Source organism: Entelurus aequoreus, linkage group LG11 (assembly GCF_033978785.1).
Source record: "Entelurus aequoreus isolate RoL-2023_Sb linkage group LG11, RoL_Eaeq_v1.1, whole genome shotgun sequence".
NCBI lineage: Eukaryota > Metazoa > Chordata > Actinopteri > Syngnathiformes > Syngnathidae > Entelurus > Entelurus aequoreus.
Window position 1 is genome coordinate 39,003,654 of NC_084741.1, and position 5,222 is coordinate 39,008,875.

Consider the following 5,222-nt stretch of genomic DNA (forward strand, 5'->3'; position numbering starts at 1 on the left):
CCTGCTTGGCACTCAGCATCAAGGGTTGGTATTGGGGGTTAAATCACCAAAAAAATTTCCCGGGCGCGGCGCCGCTGCTGCCCACTGCTCCCCTCACCTCCCAGGGGGTGAACAAGGGGATGGGTCAAATGCAGAGGGCAAATTTCACCACACCTAGTGTGTGTGTGACAATCATTGGTACTTTAACTTAACTTTAACTTTACACATACAAACTGTAGCACACAAAAAAGCACATTTAATTAAAAAAAACGTTATTATGGTCTTACCTTTATGTAATATATTGGGTTGGAGGTGTCACGCCAAATTTCTTCCCCCTACAAAACCCCCCCCACCTTCCACCCCCCATTTACTTCCGTGGTCATGTTTCCTCTTACGTCATTGACAGCGATCGATAGCACTTTGGCTTTGACTGCCCGTCGCTGGAAGGATATTTCATCTTTGACAGCTGCTGGAATCTGAAGAAATCGATTATTGTGTTTTTTTTGTACAGGCGCGAAACAGGACAGTCGCGTGCCGGTTAAGGACCCCCGGCAACTTTGTGACTTTATTGGACGCAGCCCCGAAAGTAAATGAGGGTGGGGTTTGTAGGGGGGAAGAAATTTGGCGTGACAGAGGCAATAACCAGGCGAGATGATGAAGTACGTCTCTTTACTGTATACTTTTTTTAAACTTATTTATAAGTTTCAACATTTACAAATAGACAATAAACAATCAAATAAATACAAAACAGTACAAAAAGAATACAGAGCAGCGCCAGGGGGTGATAAATTCAAAGTTACTAAAATAGAATGCAAAAAAAACATATATATAAAATAAACAAAGTGCAAAGCCATAGGCTCACTCAATTTCAGTAAATAATTTAAATTTGGAACACAGCATCATCGTTTTCACAGCTTTTTGGTTGTTAGAGGTAGAGAGTGTCTTAATGTAGAGTTCTAATTCTTTTTTAAAGGCACAAAAGACAGGTCGGGTATTGAGAAATTTACATTTATGAATATAAAACTTAGCCAATAGTATAATGAGGTTGCAAAGGTAAAATTCCTTTTCAAATTTTTGTTCATATAGTGTAAAACCAAATATCACATCTTTAAAACAAAGCACAAATGTGTCAAGAATATTGTCCAGGATGAAGCGACAGATGCCCTGCCATAGTGATCGAGTGCTTTCACAAGTCCAAAACAGGTGGTAAACAGTCTCTGGATGCATGTTACATAAGGTGCAGGTAACAACAATGTCCTTCTTGTATCTAACCATCACAGTCTTGACAGGGTAATAACCATGAATGATTTTAAAAGATATCTCTTTGACTTTGTTGGTAAGTAAATACCTGTTAGGAAGGGACCATGTTTTGACCCAGCAGATGTCATTCACAATATTATTCCAGAGCGCAATTACATAGGAGACAGACACACAATCATTTTGGAATAAGCTGCGGATTTTTCTGTTATTTTTCTGATCAAAGCAAAGTTTCCCCACAGGAGTGTCACGTGGATCATTCACAATTTTTACAGCAGAAAGAGGAGGTGAGTAAGCCCTGTACAACATAACAACACCTGTTGGAATGGCATCAAATACAATGGCAAATTGTTTGGGAGTTACAACTTACAGGGACCTTAAAATGGTTGAGAAATTCTTGGTAATTAAAAAGTTGACCTTCCTTATTGAAAAGCTGACTCACTAAAATAATATCATTGTTGAACCAATTGTTGAGGAAAAGAGATTTCCTTTTGTAACATATATCTTTATATTGTTCCAAATGAAATATTTGGCAGGTGAGAAATTGTGCTTGTATATAAGAGACCATGCCAGAAGGGCTTGTTTGTGGAAGTTTGAAAGAGCAACAGGAATCCTATCAATGTTGTAGTTACACAATAGCAAAGATTTTAGGCCTCCAAGGTTAGAAAATACATGATGAGAAATGAAGTTCCAAATTGAGGTAGGGTCTTTCAAATAGTGTCTTATCCAACTAATCTTGAAGGTGTTGTTTAGTGTAGTGAAATCCAGAAAGTTTAGACCACCCTGATTATAATTGTTCATTATAACAGATTTCTTAATATAATGAATTTTGTTTTTCCAAACAAAGTCAACAAGTATTTTGTCAATAGTTTTACATATTTTTTGGTTAACATCTAAAGAAATAGCCGCATACGTAAGCCTGGAGATACCTTCTGCTTTGGAAAGCAAGGTTCTGCCTTTTAAGGATAAATCTCTCTGTAGCCATTGGTTAAATCTTTTCTTAGTTTTTTCTACAATTGGATTAAAGTTCAAGACCGATCTAGCACTCTGATTTTTAGTGATAAGTATTCCTAGGTAATTAATACTATCCTTAACTGGAATTTGACATATAGACATCATTTCACATCTCTTCACAGCCATTAGTTCACACTTATTCACATTCAGACGGAGACCAGAAGCCAAGGAAAAAACATGAATCACATCCAAGGCAAGAGGAATTTGAGAAGAGTCCTTCAAAAAGAGTGTTGTGTCATCAGCCAGTTAGTTATTTCTCTGTCTAATATAGCGATCCCCTTCTCTTTACTGTAGACTCCAGAACAGACTCAACACACTTGACGTCAGGTGCGCAACACCACGTAAATCGTTGGCCAACCAAAAAGTAACCCCAGTACGCTATAGCCAACATTAACCAGGAGATGGCAACAGACAAACATAGATCACTCTATTACATTCCTCCCCTTTTAGAAATGTACAAGTTACTCAAAATAAATAAACAACCCTACCAAAAAAGGCAGCAGCTCAATAAGAAGCCAAAAAGTGCAAAAACAATAATGTTCGTGTTGGAGGAGTTGTGAATGAATGAAATATGAAATCCGTGCTGCAGTCTGCAGGTGTACCTAATGTTGTGGCCCTGTCATTCACAACTCCTCCAACACTAACATTATTGTTTTTGCACTTTTTGGCTTCTTATTAAATATCTGTTTAAATAGATTCAATCTTGCACGTGGAAAGTTTAAGTGTGGGCTTTAGTTGATATAACACTCCCGTCAGGGGGTGCATTCTACGGCGGGGGTTCATTCTTTACCACCAGGAGGCGGGATTACTGCGAGCCTCAGCCGGTGCGTCTTCGCAGCAGTTTTATGATTGCTCAGCACAAGAAATACTTTACACACATACAGTTGTTGACAAAATACACTGTACATTATATACCTCAACTATAAACTATGGAAATGTATAATATAGTTCATATAGCAATACGGTGTCACTGCACAGCAGGCCAGCAGTTAGCCGAGTCCGCAATCCATGTTGAGGCTCAACGCAGTGACGTGCCTCAACTGGCTGCTGATCACCGCAAGTCTCTTCTCAGTATTTGAACGGCAAATGTGAAAATTCTGCGATTTTGAATACAAATAATCTAAAACTGGTGAAGTTAAATGGAAAATAACTTTATAATATAATCACTGGATACATATAACAATTTAATTTTTTTTTTTTTTAAACTTTTTTTTCTTTTCCCATGATGGCAGGTGAGGCCTCACCTGCCTCTAGTGACTGCACGTCACTGATATACCGTATTTCCTTGAATTGCCGCCGGGAATATAGTATTCGCCTGCCTAGAATTACAGTCGGGTCAAACTCATTTCGCAAAATAATTAGCGCATGCTTGGCACTTCCGCCGGGTCAAATATGAGTCATTAAATGACTCTCGTCTCCTGGTGGTAGAGGGCGCTAGTGATCCTTCTTGTGACTACCAGTACTGCAGAAGAAGACAACAAGCAGCAAGCGTAAGCAGCGATCGTTTGCTTGCACTTTTACCATGGAGGATTACATATCTAAAATAAAACAGTTTTCTAAACTGGACTTTCAATCGAAGCAGGAGGTAATTATTAAAGGAAGATCTCCAGAGATTTTTAAAACTGAAGAAAGATAAGGAAGACTGCCTTTAATCAGAAGCAGCTGCACATGGACATCATTTATAAGTAAAGGTAAGACCATAATAACGTTTTTTTTAATTAAATGTGCTTTTCATGATAAGGTAAGCGCCGGAGTGAGAAGAGGTTTTAAAATAATTAGCGCATGCTTGCCCATCCCGCATGCTTTTGGTAAGCGCAGGAGTGAGAAGAGGTTTTAAATTAATTAGCGCCCCGGCGGCTATTCAAGGAAATACGGTATATATATATCTATATATATATAGATATATATATATCTATATATATATAGATATATATATACATATACACCCCCCCAGCTGGCCTTTTGAGTATCTCCCTAATTGATTGAGATATATATATATCTATATATATATATATATATATATATATATATATATATATATATATATATATATATATATATAGATAGATATATATATACATACACCCCCCCCCCCCCAGCGGGCCCTTTGAATATCTCCCTAATTCTGAGGTCTCAAGGTTGGCAAGTACGGGCCCGGTTTTCCATCACGTGACATCATCCGGGCATTCTGGATAGGTGTATTCTCGCATGGCAACGACAAAGACGATTTGACAGTGACAAATTATGGCTATTAAGTCTTTGTTAACATTTCGGAGAGGATTAGAGGCTATTTGGGGAAACCAAGATGATGATGAGAATGGTGATATTTCCTGAGTGTGATGGGCCAGCGTATCTTTTGGTCATGGATTTTTGAAAAACAAGTAATTTAGGGTGAAAAAAGCGTGTGTGTTTTTAAATAGATCTAAAAAAAGTTATTTTCATTTTAGATTTACATTTTTTGTCTACAGCCCATAAATTACCAACTTCCGTTTCCGGGTTTGGACTCTATTTTTAGTCAGTTTTTCGTTTCTGCTTTTACTGTTTTTTTGTTATTTAGTAAAAACACTTTAAAAAAAATGTTTTAGTTATTTCTGTTTGACACTGAAAACAAACCTGTTTTTTTTAATTATTTTTGAAGTTTCAAAATAGTGTGAATGTTGTCTGTCTATCCATTTCCTACTGCTTTTGTCCCTTTTTTGGGGGGATCGCGGGGGGTGCTGGAGTCTGAGCTGCATTCGGGCGGAAGGCGGTGTACACCCTGGACAGTTGTGGATGGAAAATAATATTAAAATAAACCAAAACGTTTTTTGTTTTTCATGAAACGAAATTTCAATGACTGAAACATACACTGACCAGGATGTTTTTTGTTGTTTATATTTCTGTGGTTATTGTGAAAGTAAGAAAGCGATGATGTTTTATTTTGAAGTTACCAAGCGGAAATACAATTTCAGTGTAAGCTTGATTAACAAAAT